We start from the raw sequence: 19,544 nt of genomic DNA on the forward strand, positions 1-19,544 counted from the left end.
GGTCCCTCTGGATTTTGTCAAACCATGGAAAGGTGACCTGAGCAGGGCACCCAAGTGTCAGTGTTTGAGGGGTCCTGACTGATCACAGATGATTTTAAACAAAACCCATTTTCAAGTAATAAACTGAAAAAATGCAAATGTAGAGATTAGATAATAATTCTGTTGTCTTGTAAGGGTGGGAATTTCTTCCTCATTTTTTTAAATCTCTTCAACAAATATTTATGTAGTATCTCTGATTTGACAAGCACTAGGCTGGTCCATGTAAACAAATAATTAAAATAATTGCAGACAAATGTGATAATAGAGATCTAGACAGACTGCCTTGGGAACATGTACCACTTAAGTTTATCACTTATTTGTACTTAGTTTCTTATGAATGTGTGTATACTGAAAGTAATCTTTTCATAAATCAAGAAACCTACTTTCCTCGTAGTTTTTTTTTTTGTGCATCTGTTTCAAATAAAATGGAAAGTCTTAGCCTGATTTAGTGAATGTCACCTAAATGTCCCACACCTGCTGGCATCTGGGGTAATGAGGCAGGGGAACACAATAAAATTTTTGGCCAGAAGTATCTAGTTTTATAAAGGCATTACCTTAATCCTTTTATAGTAATGAAACAAATGACATTGACCATCATGCGTGGTGGTGATAAGACAGGTAAGGATTTCAGTGGAGGTATTGACTCGTAAAAATAAAATTCACACACTGGTTTTCTTGAAGAGTTCCTCAGTTCATTTTGCTTTTTGCTCATGTCTCTTGTTCATAAAATGTGGTCTGTTGCTCTTTGTTTCTTTTGTTTTTTTCCCCAGACCAAATCAATAGTGATGCATTGTCTATGAAATGCAGCTTAGAAGTTAATATGTCACAATATTGATATCAAATAATTCTAGACAATTATGTTGGGAAAGAGATGTGTCAATATGTATTACAAGTAATGCATGAATCCATTTTTCTTCTAAAAGATCTAAGCAGTATCTGAGCATTCAAGCAAAACAGCAAATGAGCATTCTATGACAATAATATTATAGAACAGGGCATGGCCCCCTTGTTCTGTTTCATCACCTGTTTTTTATGTGGGGGTGGGACTATTCTTACACATTTTCTCTTTCTTATGAACTTTAGAATGAGCTGTTACATTCCATAAAGTTCTAAGGTGATGTAGTTAAGAATTATTTGAATTTGCCTATTAATTTTGGCAGAACTGAAATTTTCATGGTGTCTCTCCATTTATTTAATTCTTCTTTTATGTTCTTTGGTGATATTTCATAGCTTTATGCATATGGGTCTTATGCATTACTTTTAGGTGTTGTATGTTTCCTGTAGTTATAGTAAACAAAATATTCTTTCCTAAAACATTTTCTAGCAAGTTAATGCTGGTGTATAGAAAAATTCTTGTCGATTGATATTATATCTATCCACTTTGCTGAACACTTTTATTGATCTCATAGCTTTGGGTTGATTCTCTTAATTTGCTGGATTGATAATGTGGCCATCTGAAAATGTAAATAGTGTTTTTGTCCTCCCTTCATCAATATTAAGATCCGTTTTTCATCCTCTTAATGCATTGATGTGACTGTACACTAAGTATAGTCTTGGGTGACAGTGGCAGTTGACATTCTAATTTTATTCTGATTTTAATGGGAACTTAATTTGATATTTGTTGTAGTTTTCTGACTGTTACTCTTTATTATATTAGGAAGTTTTCTTCTATTATGTGTTTACTCAGGATGTTTTTCTTTTTCTTTTGGTAATAGCTTTATTGGGGTCTAATTCATGCACCATATAATACTCCTATTTAAAGTGAACAATTCAGTAGCTCTTAGTCTATTCTCAGAGTTGTGTAATCAACTTCAGAACATTTTCATCACCCCCAAAAGAACCCTACACCCCTTAGCTGTCACCTCTTATTGTTGCTAGGAGTGGGGCTGGTGGCATATCTTCAGGATATAGAGATTCCCTTTATCTTCTGGGCTAACTACATTTTGGGGCTTTTTTTGCTTTTTTTTCTGTCCCTGCTACCCTTAACACTGCTCCCTTCTGATTAACACTGAAGAGGAGGGAGAAGAGAGAAACCGCTCTGGTGTAGCTGTGAAAGCAAGCTTTCTGTTACACTTTCAGTTCTTCTGTTTCTTGTGACCATCAGAACTGCTTCTTCCTCTGAAGAAGGCTTCATCTGTATGTATCCTGAACTGGGGTTTTCTCTTTGGGTTGAGGTTTGTTTAGATATGTTAGATCTGGTTCTATTTGCTTTCTTTCTTTTAGGAATTGCTAAACATTTCTGGTCCACTGGTGGCATCCTATCATTTCCAACACTGTTACAATTTTCTTTTCCTTTTCTCCTCCTCCTTCTTCTCCTTTTCTTGTTTCTCCCTTAATAGTACCTGGGACATCATGGATTGTATTGCATGCTCTGCCACCATTTGACAACTGGTTGGCTTTCTGTAAAATTAAGATTTTAATCATAACCCTCTAGGAAAATTTTGTATCAGTTGTCTTTTCCGAGCACTTGAAGGAAAGTGGGTCTTACATATCTCTTTACCAACTTTGACTTATTCTTTTCTGATACTTCCACTGTATTTGCTAAAGAATATAATTGAGAAATATCTCTTGATTTCAATTTCTTTTTAACATAAGCGTCTTCTATAAGAGTACTCTAAAACATACAGTATTGATTATCGACACATACACATAGAGGACAATTGTCAGCCAAACAACTGTTCAAGGATTCTGGGTGCAATTGGACTTGGAAAATCTTAGTGAGAGTAACCGTCTCATAAATATTAAGCTACTGATGCCAGAAGAGAAAAATCTTGCCTTACAGCCAAGTAGTATTTCCTAAGTCGAGACAGCAATCCATACAATGTGGTGATGGGGCCAGAGGCTGTGGAATGTCTTGATCTTAAGTTTATTAAATGTTTTTTTTTTTTTACCTTGTGGAGTAATTAAAATGCTAGCTCCAAAGCACTTGCCAGATAAGTATTCCAGGGAGTTTAATGATTCCTTCCAACATGTTTCCTAGTAATCCCACATGCTCTTAAATTATTCTCTCCCTAACCACCATTCGTTTTTGGTCTGTCACCATTTGTTAAAAAACAAACATGTCAGAATGGGCTTCTGCTTTGATGAACAAAAGCTCGGTATTTCAGAACTGGGAATATTCTCATATAATAGTGGAACTAGCGTAACCCTAGATGTCCATGCAGTCTGTAGGTTTCTGGGATTGTTTTCCCTGTAAACACCAATAGACTGTGCCCATCCTGACAGACAGCATAAAGTTTAGTCTAGCTAGTTTTGGGATTTCCGGAGGAAAGTTTATCCATTTTACAAATCCATCCTGACTCTTTCTCTTCCCACCTCAGCCAGAAGCACCACACTCCTTACTCTTGTCATCTCATGACTAGTGGCTTGTGGCTATTGTTCTTTCCCCCTAATTCATCGAGGCATAGCTAAAACTATCATATTAAACAAAATTTTACCAAAAATCTTGTGTCAGAGACTACTTGTTTTCCCCAATGTTTCTCATTTCTTTCACTTTAATAACAAAATCACAAGAGTTAGCTGGCTACATAGTCGGACTTAAACTATTTCCCATGCTTGCTTGCAGCTAACTTCTGGCCAGAAGAATCGAAACAAAGTAATAAAGCAGTGTCTACAACTTCCAAGCTGTATCCTGGAAAGGAAGGTGATTTTAATTCCTTCTTTACCCATTGGCTGGCATGTGGATGCATCAGCATGTGCTAGAACAGCCTTCTTATACAAGATTGAAACCACTTGTGAAGAAAGAAGAACAAAAGGACAAAAGGATCTCAGGCCTCCAAAATTCTGGAGTCACAATATCAGCCTTAGACTGCTTAAACTTGAATGGAATGAGAGAGAAATAAGCTTCAGTTGGGTTTTAGCTACTGCTCTTTTGACCTTTGTTACAAAATATGAACCATAAAATTTGAGATAATGAAATGGAATAATAGAAGGAAATTTAAGCTGGATAATAGAGTTTTCATAAGACAGAAAAGCAAGGAACATGTGAGATATTTACTAATAATTTTGAAAATTGAAGAAGAACAGAGTTAGGTTTGGAGAATTTTGAGTTGTTTATTTTTTGATAATTAACCTCAAAAGGAAAGGTTTCTGATATCCTTCTATGAGTTTGCTCTCACCAAAGGTCACATGAAAACTCTAACATTAGATAATAAAATGTTATTTTTAAACAAACATTCCAAAATTTAAAGATTTAAATTGCTACAATATAGGCATTATTAAAAAAAAAAAAGTTTTGGAATTGCTTTAAGACCATATGTGTAAGCCATAAAATCTACCATACTAATTAAAAGTCACACCTCATTTTGATATATATTGATATCACCTAACTTGATCCTCTTCCTAAATCAACAGGTTGAGCTCCGAATGACCTTTAGTTATTTCTAAAAATCAAATCTATCCTCTAAGGATATAGTCATAAGTCAATTTGAATGACAGAACCACAGTTTTGAAAATAATGTCAAAGGGAATTTCAGAAGTTCTGCAACCTCACTAAAAGAAGCATCCCTCTTCTCAGGGCAAGACTAAAAAGAGGTCTTTGCTTGGGGGAGTCTTAACTGATCACAAACATGTTTTAATCGGTTTTCCAATAACGAGGTACACTGGCATACCAACTGGATTTTATTGTAAATTCTACTTTGGTTATCATACTGATGTCAGTGCTAAAATTCACGATGATACAAATGAGTTAGATCTGGTTGCACTTGAAATTTAGGTTTCAGCAGGTGGCCAATGGAGAGAGACATTTCACACCAAACAGAATAGGTTTGTAACTCTGCCTTAGAAAGCAGCTTGCCTATAAATATTTCACTCTGAGTCAGACAAAAGCTGGGTGGATGTGAGGCCACTTCAGACAAAAAGCAGATAAATTCTTGCTTAACATGTACCTGATGCTTTATGTTTTCTGCCCAGGTTCAGATTTCCTGGATCAAATGTCCCCAAGGCCTGTGAGGTCATGTGGTTCTAGAGACATAAGCTAAGCTTCTTGGTGTATGTTACAGAGAAGCCATCCCATTCGGGTGTGACTTGTCTAAAGGTAAGTGTTAATCCCAATCTGATTTCATGTGTGTGCAACAGCTGCTGAGAACATTAGGACCGCCATCTGTGTCCAATGGGGTGATTTCCTACCACTCAGCCTCATATGGCCCAAAAGTTAATTTAGTGCATATTGGGAAATTCCTGAAACAACATGAGACTTAACACCATTTTTTTTTCCCCCCCATCAAATCCATGGAGTTTTTGTTGATATTTAGAGAGCCCATGGAGATGTGAAACGTCAGGGCTAAAGATGGAATGGTTTACTCATAAAATCTGGGACCCTTATTAGGAGTTTTTTTCTATAAGTTAAGATCATATGTTTTACCAAGAATGACCCCAATGCCATACTTGGAGTAAAACTGTCCTTGAACATTATGACCAAAATTCTCTGTTCTCATTGGTGAATTTTTTCTGTATCCACTTGGTAATCTAGAGTACTATCTGACTCAAATTATGCATTTGCATATGAAAATCTTAATGACTTGGGTTTGCAGTCAATGATTTCGTGCATAGAAGGTAAAACTAAAAAATTCATGGAAACCTCATATTAGAGTTAGTGTTCTCTGACCTCTCCCAGCACATCTCTCTAAAATTTTCTTTATTTTCCTCCATTTGTCATCCCATTCCTTCAGCACAAAGAAAATGTCTGCTTAAGCTGATTTACACCCACGTGTGAGTAAAGGAGAGTTGATCTAAGCTGTAAGCCACAGTGAAGATACGAATTTGCATTTTTTAAAGTGATGCTTAGTATTTAAGCTGAATTTAGCTGAATGACTTGATCTTGTCATCCAAGCAGCTCCTGACATACCCATTCTCTGAGTTTTTTCAGAATGATTAGGATGGGAGAGGGCTGGTAACTTTCCACATTTCAGCTTTCCTCTTTGATTGATCCCGTTACAGCAGTTATATCTCTTTGAAATATAATTACTATTTGAGTTGTAACTTTTTAAAGCTACAACAGATAATATAGTCAATTCATGAATAACTTAATATATTTACATCCCTTCAAAATATTGTAATAATCCAAACATTTATTTGATCATTTACTATGTACCAGTCAGGTTTGTTCCTATACATGTCTGGTTCTTTGTGTAGCTTTTTCACAGGACTACATGATATTAAATCCCTACTAAAGGACTTGGAGTGTCAGAGAACCACTGGTCTTTGCTTAGCATCTTTCATATCGTCTTCATTTCTTGCTTCATGAATATCATTCTGCCAGACTCTCATAGATAGTCACGGTAGCTTCCTGATTGGTTTTTTGACTTTTAGATCAGGTAGTTCTGGAATCAAATTCATTTTACTGGAACTTTTCCTAGAAAGATATTCACCAAAAGCTATGTTTTATACACAGACTAACTCGAATCTTTGGAAACAGAGGCACCAGCAGCAAGCCCAAGAAGTAAGGGTCACATCTTGTTCATCTCTGCATTCCCAGAGCCTAACATAGTGCCTGGCATAGACTGCCAGTGAGTGTTCCTTGTCAGTCAATTTGTTTCTCATCTTGACTCTCTCCTGGATTTTTACTTACTACTTCATCCCTATTACAATTCAATCGTACCACTCCTGGTCTCATGACCAATTTAACATGATACTGAAAAGAATAAAAATCTAACTGCTTCAAAAAATAAAAATAAATTTGTGTCTTCCTCACTTTAATATTCATAAGCGAGGGCACACACAGATGGGGAAACTCATCGGTATGAGCTTCCAAGTTTGGCATGTCAGTGTGTCCGTTGGGATCAGATGAAGAATGCGGGACTGGATTATTTTCCAGATCAGAAGACTTTTCTATAGTTGACAACCATGGACAACTCAGAGCAAGACTAGTCATGAGATATCAGAGAACGAAGACATCCTAAGTTTCTTTTCTAAGCATATTATGCCTCAAGACTCAGCATAAAGAAAGGAAGCCATAGAAGCAACCTGTCTCTCTTTGGTTTCCAGAATACATCAAATCTAAATAAAATGCACCAACAATCATTATAATGCAACCTTCTTCTCAAGTCCTAGCATCTGCAATGTTACTTGAAAGACAAGCCATTTGCTGCAAAGAGATTGTGGTCATTCATTTATTCAACTTATATTTATTGAATGACCATTATGAAACAGGCACTGTGAATCCTTGGAATTTGTGAATTTGAACCCAGAAGCATGCATTTTTCTGGAATTTTGGGTGAACATAAATAACGATGTCACATGTATTCATTGACACTTACTTAATAAAACTTGATAGGCAGTGTAGCATAGGATTCTGGCTCAGCACTTTATAAATATGTCACTTTGGACAAGTTACATGGACCTACTTTAGTCTCTACTAACTAGAATATTAGTGCTCACCTCATAGGGTTGTTGTGAGAATTAATATTGTTAATACATGTAATGTACATAATAGTGCTTAATACATAGCAAGTGCTCATAAATGTTGGCCATCATTATAACAGAATTTAATATTAAAACAGTCCTAGCATTATGAATTTTGAATAAATTGCTTAAGCTTTTCAAGCATCAGTTTGTGCATCTACAAAATAAGGATAATAACACTTACCTACCTTATAGAAATGTTGTGATTCAAGTGAAACAATATATGCAGAAGTAGTCTATAAATAGCAACGTGTTTTGTATTTCAAAGTTATTTTCATTATGGTAAACTCTCAAAAGATTACTACAATGAAATATGTTTAATTCCCTAGGTTATACTTTCTGAGTTTAAGCAGACATGAAAAACAAGCTCAATTCTTGGTAGAAGAGAAATTCGTGATTACAATCCCACCAAATTTTATATAGTAGGGAAAGAAAAGAGACTCATGATGGTATTAGGAAGAGACAATGGAAGCAGGACCAAAAACCAATTATTCTTTACGAGGAGGAATGAAGACAGATGTGTGACCCAAGCTTTGCCAATTGGATGCCCACTTAATGGCATTTAATTCTTGAGTAAAGAAACAAGAAAATTAAAAAACTGTTAGCATTCCATTCCACTCAGCTGCAGCCTCCTGACCACATTATCCCTACTATGTGCAGATGTCATCATCTCTAGTCCCTGGTCTCCAAGGTTTCTTTCTTCTCAGTTTCCTAACCTGGTCTTCTGGCCTCTTGTTTATTTGGGAGCTTCTGATCCTTTCCAGTAAATTACCTTTAGCATAAGCCAGATTTAATTTCTGTGCTTTTTTTTGCAACCAAGGGATCCTAACTAGTACCTGCCCTAACTTGTATTATAAGGGTAGCTGCTGAAATCACATATCTTCCTATAGCTTCTTCCATGAACTGTATGTTCTGCTGTATGTGCGTCCCTGGTATACTTACAACAGCTCCTGTATCATATAACTGTTTTTGAAAATCACTTATTTGTTCATTGGAAAAATATTTATTGAGTATTTAGGGATCGTTTTAGGTACTGAGGATGCATCAATGAACAAAATAGACAAAATCCTGTGCCCTCATGAGTTTACTTTTGATGAGGTGAGAGACAATAAATGAAGAAAATTATATAGCTATATGTGTGTATATATATGTGTGTGTATATATATGTGTGTGTATATATATATGTAGATATACATGCATACACACATATATGTGTAAACACACACACACACACACACACACGTGTGTGTGTGTATAAAAATGATGAAATGCCTGAGGAAAACAATGAACCTAAGAAAGAGAATAGAAAGAGTGAAAAGCGTGGGGCTGTTATAATTTTAAATTGAGTTATTAGGGAAGGATCACCAATAGGGAGACATTTAAGTAGGATAGAGTGGTGAGATAGAAAGCCATGTAAATATCAGTGAGAAGAGCATTTCTAGAAAGAACAGAAAATGCAAAAGTGCCACAGTAGAAAGTCACCTTGCTGCATGAACAAGAAAGCTAGTACAGCTGGAGTAAAGTAAGCAAAAAGGAAAGTAGTAAATACTAAGACCAGGGAAGTAATGAGGAGTGGGGGCTGACAATGTAGGGCCGTTGTTAGGACTTTGGCTTTAACAGTGAGTGAGTTAAGAAGACATTGGTGGGTACTGAATGAACATCCAACATATGGTTACTTACAAAGTTCTCTTCTGCCTCCAGCATCTGTTGGCTTTCAAGGATCTTCACATCAGGGCATGACCCATGCTTTCTACTCCTGACTTTAATGCTCTGCTCTGCTCTGCTTCAGTCAGACTGATCCAGCTTGAACACTGCACATTTCCATGCTGATCCACTCTCTATCCAAATCCCAGTGTCCCTCAAGGGTCATGCCCAATCCCATCTCCTTCCTGAAGTTTTCCTCCTTTTGGCCAAGCCACAGCAATCTTGCCCACTTCTAAATCTCTCATGGACTAACCTCTTTACACCCTCCAGTAGAGTTTTAGCACATACCATCTTGTACATTATTGAATTATTCATGTATGCCTGCCTTCTCTATCCAAAAACTGTAGATTGTAAACTTTTGGAACAAAAACACCATGTTTTGCCCCTCTTTGTAGCTCCTTGAGTGCTTGATGAAAAGCAGTTTCATGTTACTTAAAACAATCTCCAAGGCTCTCAGCATGTCTGGGTTATGTTTCAAAGGTTTACAATGGCCCCTTCTTTCCTAGGGGGTCTTGGAATGTTACAAACGAATGTGTAACTACATGGTTTGCTCAAGTAACAGAACAGAGTTACAGTGTAAGACCAATCATCACAGTCCATTAATCCGGATTGTTCAGGGAAAGTGAAGCTTCAGGTCTTGGTTGAGTTATCAGGGGGGACTCAAGGCCATGCAAGCCAGGTCCAAGAGTTTTGCCCTGGCCTCAAAAACAAGCTCCAATTATCCACTCTGAGCTAGTACACATTGCCAGCCATGGAAATGTATTCTTCAGCTCTGCAGTTGAATGGCACACACAGCCCTGTGATTCCAGATTCTGTGCAAGGTTAACTAGGCTTTTATAAACATTAACACCCATGGGAATGGCATGCTGTAATTATGGAGGAATATACTCTGCTCTTAAGTACTTGTCGGTTTACAGAACCCATTCTATAGACCAGAGTGCAAATGTAATTTGCGTGGCATTGTTTATAACAGTCACAGCTCTGTAAACAGGCTTCCTGGGCTGAGGACACTGGGTTTGTGTCTTAATGCATAGAATGCACCTGCAAAACCAGGGTGCAGAAGCTTCCCCAGACAGATGCCTGGGCTCAGAACCCCTCCAGATCTTTCAAATGAACTTCCCTCTATTGCTTACATGAAAGCCAGGGGCACAATATAAATGTTCTAATTTTGATTTAACCCCCTCCCCCCAAAAAAAAACACAAACAAAACAAAATCATGTTGCCCAGCTCTTACTCTCAGAGGATTTCCTCTTAAGTCAGAGGCAGAATATATGTCTATTTCTCGAACTCTTATATCAATGGTCACTAGAGCAAGGATACCGAGTTAGTTGCACCTATGCCATTAAATAGTTGTATAATGTCATCCATGTTAACCTCTTAGTATCTGAATTTAAGGCAAGATCTCCAATGTCCTTTTCTGTTTTCACATATGTGACTATGTGTTTCTTTGAGCCCTGTGATGTGTCTATTTTACAATGAAGAAAGGGAGATTGTAGTCATAGTCTCCAGAGCAGAAAGAACTGTAGAGATAATGTAGTCATTTTTCCTTGTTGCAATGGTAAGACACTGGTACCTACAGTCTGTGAATCACTACTCAAAGTCACACAACCACTTACAGGACTAAGATTTACATCCTATTCCTCTGACCCTCAATCCAGATTTTCCCCATTATATCAAAGGCTTTTTAAAAGTGACTTGTCTCAAAGATTTAAAAAGACATTTTACAAAAGAAGCTGTATGAATGATTAATAAGAACATCAAAAGATGTTCAACATTATTAGGTATCAGGGAAATACAACTTAAAATCATAACACTAGCCATAAGGGGGAAAAAAAAGGACAATACCAAGTTTTGTTGAGTGATAGATTGTTGGTAGGAATATAAGATGGTACAGCCATGTTGGAGAATAGTTATAAGTTCTTCTAAAACTAAGCATACCTTTAGCACATGACCCAGCAATTCCATTTACCCAAGAAACATGAAAATGCGCACAATAAAATTTGCACATGAATGTTCATAACAGCTTCATTAGATAAGAGCTCCAAACAACTCAAATGACCATTGGCAGGTAAAAATTCTGGTATCTCTATACCATAGAAAACTACTTAGGACTTACAAAGGAACTAACTCCTAAGTAAATAAGAATGAGCTAATGAAGCTAAACATAGAAGAGTACATTACTGTAGGATGTCACTTGCATAAAGTTCTAGAAAGGGCACATACAGTGATTGCCAGGGGTTGGAGCTGGGGGCAAGGGTGGACTGCAAAGGTACATGAAGAACCACCCAGGGCCACAGAATAGTTCTCTATCTTGATTCTGGTACTGGTAGCACAACCATATGTTTGTTGAAACCCTCCCTACTTATACTTAAAATGGGTATATTTTATTACATGTAAGTTACACCTTGATCAAGTTGGCAAAAGAAAATAAACAGTGATTTGCTCCTAAATCATTGTGGGTGGTGTGCAAACACAAGAATGTGTGACTTTGAAGTTTCCATTTGGAAACTGCCTCAGAGGTTGCTGTTGTGGGATGGAAGGCTGGGCAGGCGACAAGGCGACAGGTTGACAGGATCCACTCCTTCAAGTGCTCTCACAGGCTGTTAATCCCTCCAGACCCAGCTCTAGCGAGGCTCTTCGCATGCCCATCAGAGCAGAGCTGGCCTCAAGCCAGGGCAGATGTGGAAAAACCACTTTGCCACTTTTATCTCTGATGGAAAGCCCTTGTTTGGCTCTGCTGAGATGTGTTTATAAATCCAAGTTCTGGTATGGTTTAGATTTGCAAATAGGAAGGGGACATGACTCTTTTTAAAGGAAGCAGACCCTTCAGAGAACAGACATCCCCAAAGGAGGCTGAGTAGGCCCATAGCACACAAATGTGGGGCTTATAACTGAGGGGAGGAAGAGATCCGTTGAGGACTTGAAATTCCCTGAGGCAGGGATTTGAGGCAAAGGTGAAGTGAAGGGAGAAAGTGTTAACTGCAGTTTGACACTGAAAATACTGCCTTGACCTTGTATATCTTTTGGTTTCTGACTGTGAAAAAAGAAGCTTTTTAATAAAAGGTAACTGATATGCAATGAGATCCCAGTTTCTATGTCAATGTACCAGATGCTTGTGGATGCAGGATGAATAGAAAGCCTTCTTTGAAGAAGTGTTCAGTCTAGTCTAAAGAAAAGTATGTACATAAATCATGATTTGGGCCTGCTCCAGGCCTTCTACCTGACACTGGCTCTTTGAAGCTTTGTAAAGCACAGGCTCTAGTGACAGACACCCTGTGCCACAATTGCTCACCTAGAATGTCCTCATGCTTGCCAGGTTTGGCCATGTCTCCCAACAGTCCCAGGAACTTGTCTTCCCCACTGCTCTTCTTTTAGCTCCAGGCTCTGGAGCTTCAACCCTGTTTCAGTCCTGCTTCAGATGCCCCATCATACCTATTTCTCCCAGGCACTGGTGTGAACTTGTCCCAGCCTAGGCAGTCCCTTAGAAGACAAGCTCGGAGTAGACCAGATGTTTCTAGTTTCTAAATTGATATTCTAGAACATTGTGTATAGTGAACAGGATCCATTTTTTAATGTGGTCCCAGATCCCTAAAAACTTAGTGCTAAAATATGTGACCAAGGGATGGAAATTGGGTAAAACAAACCAAAGTCATTCCTAAAATTGACATCAGCATCATACCTGTCATATCTTTGTGATAAATTATCACAAAGGTACATATTGGGCAATAGTAAAATATCAGTTTGATCTTATTTTTAAAATACTATCTTGATCATTCACTCCTTTTCCCAAGAATCTTCAGGATCTCCCTTCTACTCAGTCCTTGCACAGTGCATAAGCAGTGCAGCATGCCTCTAAGACTGCTTGGGCCTTACACAGTTCACCCTGGACCTTGTGTGGACCAGTCCTGTGTAGTGGATGCTCTAGTGTGGTCACACTATAAAAAACGATCAGTCTCAAGAGGATTTTTAAAATTACTTTTGTCACCAAAGAAGACCTTTCAGAATTCTACTTTGCCTATATCATGTTCCCCGTGCCCCTCACTCCCGCTGCCACAGGAACCAGATGCACACACGTTTGGGGAAATTTGCTGAACTTGTCCTAGAGAGATAGAGCTTTCTTTGCCTGGCAAGCTAATTGGTTCAGCCATAAATATATATATATGTTTTGGTCTTCAGTTATTCAGCTCCACAGGTTTCAATAATTTCTTAATGTGTAACTTTACCCGACTAACTGGATATCTCAGTATTGTTCCACATGTACCTTTGCTTTCAGGCTGATGATGGACAATACTCAGAAGTATATGTTGGTTGATATTGCTTTTAGTGTAAAGATGATTATTGAAATATTACTTCCTTGAAATTTCCCAACTTCTGTTCACCAATTTTAATCTCTGTTCCATGAGTTAAAAACCTCCAAGAGTTGGTATAAAGTTATAGTGAATTCAGTTCTCCTCCTTGTGTGTAAATGTCTCCTCTGACACATGGCAGGAGCTCCTGTTTCTGGCAGGCAGGTCTATGAATGGTGAACCACATTTTAAGGTGTGTTTTATGGTGAAATCACTGTTGACATGGCTTGCTTTTTTCATCATCTGCCTTGTTTTTAGTCAAAGTGATTACTGTAAAAATTCATTGTGGTAAAAAAAAAAATCTGTATCTTTTCTTCAAGCTCTGATTTTGTCTTAGCTCATTAGCAAAATATCAGATATGCCACGGGATGTCTCTCCATGACATCAGAGGGAAGTCACTGTTCTTAGGAAAGGGAAAGGCATGAGAACAGACTAAACCTTTATAAGGTTTAGTGCATTGGTTATTATGGCAGTGCAACATCATTGGGACACCCATTACACAGGGCCAGTTCCCACAGGTACAGGGTGAATTATGTAAATTATAGGAAGTCTTAGGGTCATGCTGTACTCAGTCCCTGTGCACAGTGTGGGTGGATTAGACTCAGGAGGTCAGAAGTTAGGTTTAGGTTGCTATTTGAGGAACTGTGATAACCCTAGAGACATTTATATGGAAAGGATGTTTCCAGAGAATACAAATATATGTAAGAGTGCTTCCAATATTTAGTATTCTATATTTATTAACCAATCCCATCAATAATTTGATTATTTTAACAATCTCTACCCCTAATTTAAGGGAAAAATAAACAGAGGTCTGAAAAGTCATGTCAAATTGATTTGTCCCCTCTCTTATAGCAATTGTCGCTTTGGTCTTCCATTCTGTTTATATGTTGTCTTCTGAGAAGTGCATTGTCTGAGCAGGACACACTACACCTTACTCCTAATGCTTATTCTGAGTTCTTCCAGGTAACCCTAGGTGTGCCTTCTTCTATCTTGCTTCCATGTCTTTGCTCATGTGTTTCTTCAGTGTGGAATGCCCTTTCATTCTTCTGCTTGTTAACTCATTATTTCCCCAAGATTTAGCTCAGAAATTTTCTCTCCTGAGAGGCCTTCCCATATTATTTCTTCCCTGTAGCTTCTTTCCTCTTTCTCCTACCATGTATCAAACTTGATGCTTAGCTTATTCACATACTTTGGTCATACTCAATCACTTGTTTGTGACTATGTCTTTATAACTAACATATAATCTCTATGAGAGAAGGAACACATGTTTCTCTCAAATATCTCAGCATCTAGCACAATGCCAGGCATGCAGGCACTCAACACCTATTGGCTGAGTTGAATCGAGTATATAGTCCGGTGGATAGATATTGAATGAGAAAAAGAGGATTTGAGAGATTAAGAAGAACCATGGTGAAAGCTGACCTAAGGAAGAGTGCCGAGGAGAAGGGTTTGCTTCTCCAGTTTGGAGGAATGAAGTCTATGAGTCTGAGCCATAAAATATAAGTGGCCTACAAGGAAGGCACTTTCGAGTGCTGCTAGGAGGGGCTTATGTTTCTAGTTCAGCTGAAGGACAAGGATTCAGGCAGTCTGGCTGGAGTTAAGTGGGGTAGGAATGAAAAGTCAGAGAGAGAGGTATGTTAAGCCTTGTGACTTAGCCATTTACTTATAAATCTCTTGTAATAAAATACACTTAAACTCTATGTTAAGTCTATGCTGCTGATTTAGCAGAGATGCAGATGACTAAATAAGGGCATTGGGCCTACACTATGTTTTCACGTTCTCGCACTAATGAGAGAGAAGCTTAAACCTTGGAAGATGGTAGTTGTGGCACAATTGACCACTAAGAAATGAGTGGCCACTTTCCACATAGAGGTATCCTTGTTCATCTCATTAGAAAGCTTGCATTATGTCTAATCTCTATTTTTTACTGTTAGAAAAAGTAAGAAAATTATGGATATACAACCAAAGTACTATGATCAATTAATGATGGACTTGAGCCTACAGTTTAATAGCTGGGTGCTTCCTCTAATGCCCCATGCAGATCATAGAAGCTAGAATCAGTCAGTGGCCAGAAAAACAGACACAATGGTTTAATCTGTGTACAAAATGACACTTTCTAGATTCAGTACCTAAACACTCGAAATACATTTCCAAGTTTCTGTCTGTATGTTGCCAAACTATTTACACAGCTGACACTGGGCCATTTTGGTTCAATGGACATTGTTGTTCCTCATCGAGTAATCCAAGGTAACCCATTATGTTAGCTTCATGTTGTTAGAGTACTTTTAGTAGTAACAGAAAATGACACTGAAATTTCTTAAACAATAAGAAATTTGTGGCTTACATGACTGGAATCCTAACAATAGGGAATGGAATTTAGGCTTGGTAAATCCAGCAGGTCAACATCGTCATCAAAAACACAATTTCTCATGGTCCCTTTCCTTTGCTACTTACAATGCTGGCTTCTGCCTAAGACTGGCTCCCCTCACAAATGTTGAATCTAATAGTAAAATTAAAAAAAAAAATCTATCCCCCAATCATGAAATAAAATCCTTCCCTTCCATCTGATAGTCATGAGTGTACTCTGGACCAATAGATGGTGCTAGGAGAATGCCACGCACTAAGTAGCTTCAGTCCAGTTTCCTCAAACAATCTGACGGGATTACCATGTCTGGCTTTGATTAATCAATACTTATCTCATTCTTGGCACTGGAATTATTTGCTAAGGCAACATGGATATTACAAAATGGAGGGAGAGGGGAAAGCATGTTGGGTAATTGAACACAATGTCTGCCATACTGTTCAAAGTCTTTCATTTAAAGACGAATTAGAAAAAACAAACGATTGATAATTTTTGGCTTTTACATTAACACAGACTCAGTGGTACCAATTTAGAAGATATCCCAGTCTGACTATTGAATTGATAAAGACTTCTCAATCTTTGTTTGAGTCTTAGTAGACACCAGCAGAATGAGAGAAAGAGTAGAATAATTTTTAGCTATTCAGCATTTCTTCCTCTTCCTCTCTCCCTCCTCCCCTCTCTGTCTACACACCATATGGGGAAAATAAAGGTCAACCTTGTATCTCCCTACTCTCTCTCTCTCTCTATATATATATATATATATATATATATATAATCTCCAGAATTTTTATAATCATCTCTTATTTCTTCTCAATATCCAGTGAGTGACAACCCTTTGTTAGTGTGTCTGAGAAACTAAAATCTGGTTCTATTTTTTTTCCTCCATTCCTTTTTCCACCAGCTGAACAGAAATGCCTGTTTCTTATTTTGTGGCCCTAAAGTTTCAGCAGATCTGGGGTCCTGATTACAGATTGACCCTCTTGCTCTTTCAAACCTCTAAAAGTATAGGATAAAGCACCAAGGTTTCCACTTTGCTTTGGCTACTTGTATGATCCATAGTCTTTTTAAGTTCTAGGTTTTTACAGACCAGTTTCTGCAGGAGGCTTTGCCCCTCCCACACATAAGCTCTATTCTGGCTGCGGGTTGCTACTCCAGCTTTCAGCCTCTCCCTACCCTTCCTAGCTTCTCCTTCCCTCTTCCTGCCTCTCTGATAGCCTGGTATTCACCTGCAGCTGGGCGTTTCCTAGGAAATGTGCTCTGAATGTGTCAGTAGAGGAGACTGTAAAATCTCATTGGGCGGGAAGTTCTCCTCCCTGCTTGAACTCCATGTTGTGAAAAACCATGAATTTCTTAATACTTTCTGTGAGACACAAGTAACGCCCCACCCCGCCCCCACATGGTACTTGGATCACTTCTCAGTTCTCTCCATTCGTGTGTGGGTCTGATCTTCAGAGAGGCCTTCCCTTGCCACCTGACCTAGAAAAGCACTTGTCCTCATTAGTCTCCTCATCTGCTTTTTTTTCCTCCACCCCACACAGCACCTGGATAAATGTCTCTTTGTTTACTTGTGTATCCTCTATTTCCAACCACTAAATGAAAATTCCCCATGAGCAAACTATTTTTTTCTTTTGTCTGCTGCTATATCCCCAGAGCCTGGAAAAGTGTTCTCCTACTGCTTTAGAATCATGTGGGAAGCTTTGAAAATCCCATATACTCAGGCCACACTCCAAGCCTATTAAACCAGAATCCCTGGGGGCAAGGCCCAGGCATTTGTGTTGTTTAAAGCTTCCCCAGTGTGATAGTTAATTTTATATGTCAACTGGGATAGGCTATGATATCCAGTTGTTTGGTAAAATACCAATCTAAATGATACTGTGAAGGTATTTTTTAGATATCATTAACATTTAAATCAGTAGGCTCTGAGTAAAGCATATTACTCTACATAATATTGGTGGGCCTCATCTAATCAGCTGAAGATCTTAAGAGAAAAGAGTGAAGTTACTCCACTCTTTTCTCTTACTCCTTGCCACCAAACTCAGGAAGAGGGAATTCTGCCTCCAGGTGCATTGGGTCTCAAGACTACAACATCAGCTCTTCTCTGAGTCTTTAGCCTGAACTTCAAATTACAGATTTGCCAGCCTCTGCAATTGAATGAGCCAATTCCTTAAGATAAATCTCTCTCTGTATATATACATCCTGTTGCTTCTGTGTCTCAAAGAACCCTCACTTATACACCCAGTGAGTCCATGTCTGAGAAGTGGTGACCTAAAAGCATGTTTAGGGTACAGTAGGCAGTCAGTAAATACTCAGATGAATGACTATCTGTTCATTCAGTTTTCCCTGTAATGTGTAGGTTGTAATGGATTCTGGAAGATTTTTTTCTCTGGGACACCCAAATTCTAAAGCATCAATAGAGAACCTCAGGGATAAGATGAAGGTAGAAGCTTTATCCAGACATTTAGCTCAGCCGCTGTCAATCAGAGCAACCTAAAAGGGAGGAAGAGCTGGCCAAGTCTCTTAGACAAAAAGCAAACATCAAGTCAGAGATCCAAAAGAAAATCACATCTTTGAAATATGGTGTAAATAAGATTCCATTTATTTTCACTTTAAGAAATAAATGTGAGCTCTGTTCATGCCCAGCACAGCCATGGCTTATGGTCCCAAGAAGCATCTGAAGTATGTAGCAGCTACAAATCATTGGGTGCCGAATAAACTGACCGGTGTGTTTGCTCCTCATCCATCCACCAGTCCCCACAAGCTGAGAAAATGTCTCCCTCTCATCATTTTCCTAAGGAACAGACTGAGGTATGCCCTAACATGAGATGAAGTAAAGATCTGCATATGGCGGTTTATGAAGACTGACGGCAAGGTCCGAACTGATGTAACCTACTCTGCTGGTTTTGTGGATGTCATAAACATTGACAAGACCAGAGAGAATGTCTATTTGATCTATGACACCAAGGGTCACTTTGCTATTCATTATATTATACCTGAGAAGTATAAGTTGTGCAAAATGAGAAAGATCTTTGTGGGTCCAAAAGGAATCTTTCACCTGGTGACTAATAATACTTGTACCATCCACTACCCTGATTCCCTCATCAAGGTGAGTGACACCATTCAGATTGATTTGGAGACTGGAAAAATTACTGTTTTCATTAAGTTTGACACTGGTAACCTGTGCATAGTGACTGGAGGTGCTAACCTGGGAGAAGAATTGGTGTGATCACCAAAAGAGAGAGACACTCTGGCTATTCTGATGTAGTTCATGTGAAAGATACCAATGGCAACAACTTTGACCCCTGGCTCTCCAACATTTTTGTTACTGGAAAAGGTAACAAATCATGGATTTCTCTTCCCCATGGAAAGGGTATTTGCCTCACCATTGCTGAAGAGAGAGACAAGAGACTGGTGGCCAAACAGAGCACTGGGTGAAATGATCTCTAAGTGACATAATTAAAAGAGTCTTAATTAAAGATAATGTAGTACAATTCGAAAAAAAAAAAAAAGAAATATGAAATAGATGGAGTCAAGGAGAGATAGAGACTATCATTTTTTTAAAAGGTGGTCTCTAGAGATAAGTCTTGGTTTGATTAAGAATAAATGATTAGATTAGAAACAACTCCTTCAAGAGAGCCACAGGCCCATCTTTCATGAGCTTTTCCAAATACCCATCGAAATGACCAATGGAGAGC

The 19,544-nt window shown here is 38.3% G+C and overlaps 1 pseudogene; it reads left to right on the forward strand.

Annotated features, from left to right (window-relative positions):
* Positions 1–18,499: 18,499 nt before the first annotated feature.
* Positions 18,500–19,284, forward strand: LOC120589791 (40S ribosomal protein S4, X isoform-like; annotated as a pseudogene).
* Positions 19,285–19,544: the final 260 nt, after the last annotated feature.

The sequence above is a fragment of the Pteropus medius genome, unplaced genomic scaffold (assembly GCF_902729225.1).
Source record: "Pteropus medius unplaced genomic scaffold, Ma_sr-lr_union100, whole genome shotgun sequence".
Lineage (NCBI taxonomy): Eukaryota > Metazoa > Chordata > Mammalia > Chiroptera > Pteropodidae > Pteropus > Pteropus medius.